Here is a 6,618-nt window from a genome sequence, read left to right as displayed (position 1 = left end):
CTGTGGACTCAAGTTTTCGGTCTTTGCGGAAAAAACGACACCTCTACTTGAAAAGGACGCTCAAAATACCAACCGAATTAAGGAAGTACACTAAACATCAGATCAAACAGAGAAGTTAGGTGTTTCTGGATAGAGATCTGACAGAGGTAAATGCATCATGGGTCTGTGAGTTCTATTCTAACTATTATAGGACGACCCTTGATGCAGTGTAGCTTAGGGGAAAGCAGATCTTAGTCACAGAGGAGGCGTTAGAGGATATTCTCCACTTCCATCCTAAAACAGATGATACAGGTAGTTTTCAGAAGGCCAAGGAGTCTATTAGATTCATGAGTTTTGATTGGGATGCTGTCTGGTATACCATAGCCATTGATCCTGATGTTATGTGGGTTATGGGAAAGTCAAAGGTAACTCCACGGGGTATAAAGATTATTTATCTCAATGATGAGGCTAGGCTGTGGCAACAGATATTGAGTAATTATGTTATGCCTAGTACTAGTCAGAAGTGCCCGTTGCCATGATCATTCTTATTGGGTGCGTCATGGAAGGAAAGGACCTATACCTTCCAAGGCTCATCAGAAAGTACATGTCTAGAGTTCATGTCAGAAGGACCCTGCCATTTCCTTATTTGATCACCTAGATGGCTCGTCGAGCTGAGGTGCCTTAAGAGCTAGAGGATGAGAGACCACCGATTGCCGACTGCAAGAAGGTTAGTCCTTATGGCAAGCGGTTCGAACCTCTAGGCCACAGACCACCTACTACTACTACTATCTCTACTGATGCAGCCACATCCTCAGCAGCATCTTCAGCACCTCAGCACCACCTGCCTCCGCAGCACCACCTGCCTCCGCAGCACCATCATCCGCTTCTCATCCAGTCTACCATGTTGTGCACCGCCTTTTTGAGCGCCTTGAACAAATGGAGCGCCGTAATCAGTGGCGTTATGAGCAGTCTGAGCGTCGCAATAAGCAACGGTATTCACATCTGAAGATGATTGTGACGTCGGGGCGTACTGACATCCCCTCTGAGCCTGACACACCCTCGGAGCACTCTGAGGAGGATGAGTAGGAGGCGACTCAGCCTGAGCACCCTACAGAGCCAGCGACACATCCTTCGACAGGAGACGATAAAGATGTTGGCGATGATCCTTCACACCCAGCTTGACTGAGAGCATCGAGGACGATGCTGTGCTTTAAGTAGGGGTGGCAAGCGGGAAAGCCTGCCCCGCCAGAAGCCTGCCCATTGGCGGGCTGGCCCGCCCCGCCCCGCTTAGTGAGGCGGTCCCAAAACCTTAGCCCGCCCCGCTTAACGGCGGGCTGGTGGGCCGGCGGACTAAGCCCGCCAAATATCTTTTTTTTTTTAATTTTTAACTATTAAATAATAGATATAAAGGCATAAAAAAATCTTTTATTTTTTTACTTTTAACTATTATAATTTTTAAAAGTATAAACAAATTATAATTTTTATATTCACAAACATTAAAGTCTTTGTAATTATAAATATCTAAATAAACATAATTATAAACCAAGTTTTTATGCAAAACATAATTATGAATATTGTTCCTAAAGTAAAATAAATATAATCCAAAACATAATTATAAATATTGTCTCTAAAACAAAATAAACATAATCCAAAATACTCAATTTTCATCTTCATTCTCTTGTTAGTTGGGTTGGGGATTTGGAAAAAAAATTGTAAAAATACCCCATACAAAAAAAATACTAAGCCCAGCGGGGAAGCCCACCCTGCCCCGCCAAAGCCTGCCAAAGCCCGCGGTTTAAGCGGTGCGGGTTAAGCGGGCTTTTGCTATTTGGCGGTCCTAATTTTTTAGCCCAGCCCGCCTTTTTTGGCGGGTTACGCGGGCCGACTCGGCGGGTTTAAGCCCGTTTGCCACCCCTAGCTTTAAGTGTGGGGAGGTCGCCGTCTCCGGCGGATTATATTTTGGTGAACCATTTCAGACTTTTGTTCTATTTTGCTTTATTTTGTATTTTACTTTATTTTATTTTATTTTTCTTTTAGTACTTGCACATTTCTATTTTATTGTATTTCTGTTTATTTTTACTTTGTTGCATTTTGCACTTTGGGCTTGCATATATCTTGGATATTTAGTGTGTGTTTGGATTACAGTTTGTAAACGAGAGTTTGCATAGAATTGATTTTGCAAACTTGATTTTGATGAAAAGTAAGTTTGTGTTAACGTAATTTATGTTTGGCAATCTTTATATTAAAATGGATTATAGTAAAATAAATGTTGTTTGGATTTTGTTACTCAAAATCACTTTTAGAGAAAAAATTACTAAAAGAGACATCAATTTAAATAATATTTTATATTATCCTATTATTTTACTTTAGATATTTGAATAGATCTTAGTAATTCATTTTATAATAAAAATATTTATTATATAAATAAATATTATTATTTTATAATAATAAAATAATATTTATCTTTTGAGAAAAAAATACAATAAAAAATAAAATTATAAAAGAGAGTACGTACTATACATTCTATAATGTCAAACAAAAAAAAATGTTCTATAATCTTTTTAGTATTTTATTACTCTTTAATTTATATCATTTTAGAATATACATTTTTATTATTTATGACTTTTTTGTTACTTATATTTAGTATATAATAAAAAATAAAATAAAACACAATAAAAAATACAATAAAAACAAAAAGAAAAAAAAAATTTCATATCAAACATAGTATATAATAATTACAACTAACAATATGTATCATATGAACAAAAAAATTATAATAAGAAGTAAATAAAATTGATATGAATAAAATAAAATAAAAAAAAATTTTATACACAACATAAATATAGTACAATAAAAGATAGAAAAAAAATTTATATAAACAAAAAATAATAAAAATTAATAAAAATAAGAATTTATATCAACAATAGTTGTCATATGAATAAAAAAATACAATAAAAATATAATAAAGCACTAAAAAATAACATCAAAATACTAAAAAAATAATATAAAAAATATTTATCGTATAATTAAAAAAATACAATAAAAATCAAAATATGAAAGAGAGTACTAAAAATAATAAAAAATAATTAAATTTTTTATCTTGGTAGTGATCGAAACAGATCTGAAAAATTTTAATAGAAAAAAAAATTCAGAACAAAGAACATACACAACAAATGAACGAAGAACTACTGTGAAAGTTATGGTTACTTGCATCCTTTTTATAGAAGAGAATAGAGGATAAGATTGGTAGAAAAGGAATAAATTTTTCACTTAATTCCTCCAACGGTAATCAACTTTCTCAACGTGAACGCAGAAGCAAGAAATTTTAGCTTCACGTGAACGTACGTTCAGAGGTGAAAGCACTTCTGAGTTTAGAGTTCTAACAAATTGCCAAACATAAAAGTGGGACGTTCAAGACACTCAAACGGGCTTCTTTCTTCTCCAACGTGAACCCCAAACACACCCTTAGTTTGAATTGCACTTTTAGTTTATTAGTTGTGCTGTGAAAAAACATGGATTATTAAGTTTAGTTTACCCTTTTGGCATATAAGAAATTGATTTGATTGAAAATAGGGATAAACTAAAAACTTTTAGCTTTTCATAATCACATCTCATTTAGTATATACATATAATAATAAATGTTGGTCAATTGATGAAATTTGCAAGGAATGTATTTTTTTCTTAGAAAAGGCATTTAAGATTCACATTGATTTCAGTTAAAACTTTTTGTAACTTGCACAATATATATATAATTAGAATATGGTTTTTGAGCTAAGAACATACGACCCGTGAGTTTTTGAGCTTAATTGCATGGTTACATTATTTAACCATGATTTTTATTCTTTTGTGTTTTCTTCTCCATGATTGTAAGCTTGAGTTTGTTCCATTCTATATGTCCATTATTTAGTGTATGTTCATGTTTATATGTGATTGAGGCCATCATTTGATATTAGCTCACTTATCCCAAATAGCTTACTGTTTCAATTACCCTTATTTGCCACTTTGAGCCTTTTAATCCCTATTTGTTTTTTATATTACAACATCACTAGCCTTAAGCAGGAAAATAATTAATTACCCTATTTGAATCTTTGGTTAGCTTAAGATAGAGATTGTGTGTCAACTAAGTGTGGGAAAATGTGGGACCTATGGTTAATGAGAATGTGTTTTTGCTTATATTGACAAATATTGGGAATTGGGTGCCTATTCATGTAAAATTAGAGAAACATATGCATTGGTATATTATAAAAAAAATAAAAAAAGGGGAATAAATGAACAGGGGAATAAAATTATCCCAATGTTAAGTTCAATAAAAAGATTAATGCATATGTGATGAAATTAAAAATTGATACATGAGTGTGTGAAAATATGTAAAAGTAAGATTTTGGGTAGCTAAGCTTAATTTTAGAATTGTATAGAATATGTGTATGTGTTAGGTGAGAACTTAAGTTAGTCAAAGATTCATATGATAGCTCACTTGGCCATATATATATATATATATATATATATATATATATATATATATATATATATATATATATATATATATATACCCTCATTCTTACCTTAGCCCCATTACAACCTTGAAAATCTCTCATGATATTTGCATTTGTACACTTGATAATTGTTGATTGGTTAGATGAAGAACAAAGTTCTAGAAAGTATGACTAGAGGAGATTTGAGTGGTTTAACCCCAAACACTTGAGTGATTAGAGTGCATATACAAATCCAGTGAGGGTTCAATTGCTCATTTCCATATGTCCATATTTGATCATTGCTTGTCTTGCAAGTTTGTGAACTCTTTTGATTAACTCAACTCAATTGTGAATGCGCTTTGATATGATTGATTTAGTCCTTGATTGTGCATATATGATTTCTTGAAAATTTAACTCACTTTACACACACACACATATATATACAGTACTTAGAATAGCATGATGCATGTAGGTAGCTTGCATCTAGATAGGTTGCATTGCATAAGTTCTACCCTTTTGCCTTCACTCTTTTGGTTCTCTTGAGTTTAGTATGAGGACATGCTAATGTGTAAGTGTGGGGAGATTGATAAACCCCATTTTTAGAGTTTATCTTGTGCTTAATTTAGTAGATTTTATCCATTATTCTCGCACTTATGCATATAAATTGCGTGTTTTACATTTTCCTTCCTAATTCTGTGATATAGTTGAAAACATGTCTCCTGGGCCTTTAAACTGTCAATTTTTATTACCATTCGATGCCGTGATCTGTGTGTTAAGTATTTTCAGACTTTATAGGGTAGGAATGGCTTAGAGGATGGAAAGGAAGCATGCAAAAGTTGAAAGAACGCAAGAAAATGGTGTTTTGAGAAGCTGGCAGCGACGCGTACGTGTGACCTACGCGTACGCGTGATATGCGTCACATGCAGAAATTGCAGAAAGCGCTGGGGGCGATTTCTGGGCTCCTTTTGGCCCAGTTCCAAGCCCGAGAACACAGAATAGAGGCTGCAGAGTGGGATAATCAATCATTCATTCTTTCATACAACATTCATTTACATAATTTTAGGTTTTAGATGTAGTTTTCTAGAGAGAGAGGAGAGGCTCTCCTCTCTCTAGGTTTAGGATTCTTAGTTTTATTCCTTTTCAATTTCAGATTTCTATCTTAGTTTAATTTAGTTTCTCTTCTACTTTTATTTATCTTAGCATTCTAGTTTATTTATTTACCTTATTGATTACTTTGTGTTGCTACTTTAGTTTATGAATTCTCATGTTAGATTTGATTTTCTATTTAATGTAATTTGAGGTATTTTATATTTATGATTGCTTTCTTCAATTTATGTTATTGATGCTTTCAATTGGTTTGGATTTTATTATCTCTTATTGTTTTTCTATGCTTTTATGTTGTGCCTTCCAAGTGTTTGATAAAATGCTTGGTTGGATCTTAGTGTAGATTTCTCTCCTTTTGACTTTGGTTGAGTAATTGGAGACTCTTGAGTTATCAAACTCTTTTGTTGACTAATAATTGAAATTTGCTAGTTGACTAGGACTTGAGGAATCAAATTGATTTATCCACTTGACTTTCTTTCATAGTTAGAGGTTAACTTAGTGGGAGCAATGGACAATTCTCATCACAATTGATAAGGATAACTAGGATAGGACTTCTAATTTTCATACCTTGCCAAGAGTTCTCTTAGTTATTAATTTAATTTCTTGCCATTTTATTTCCTTGTTCCTTATTTCAAAAATCCAAAAAGATAATTTTCCACAACCAATAATAAACTACACTTCCCTGCAATTCCTTGAGAGACGACCCGAGATTTGAATACTTCGGTTGATCAGCCCTGGCGACCTGACCTTTACCTTCTCCGGCGCCCTCCTGACCATGATCCGCTGAGGGAGTTGTCGAGGAGTCCTCGCCACTCCCCTCAAGAAGGTTCATCAACTCAGCCATAGTAGTTTTCCCACCAGCCATGGAAACTGCAATAAAAAACAAGACGTGAGCAAGGAAAAGCAAAACACTAAGCAAAAATACAAGTAAAACAAAGGACTCACCAACATAAGACCGACCGGTTTCCCGATCCCCCAAAACCATATAAGGGTTAAGATTTTTCTCGCCAAAAATAGCCAACAGGACGTTGGCAATATTACGCTCTTCCAAGCTCAACCAATC

This window comes from Arachis hypogaea, chromosome 16, assembly GCF_003086295.3.
Source record: "Arachis hypogaea cultivar Tifrunner chromosome 16, arahy.Tifrunner.gnm2.J5K5, whole genome shotgun sequence".
Lineage (NCBI taxonomy): Eukaryota > Viridiplantae > Streptophyta > Magnoliopsida > Fabales > Fabaceae > Arachis > Arachis hypogaea.
This window is presented reverse-complemented; position numbering follows the sequence as displayed.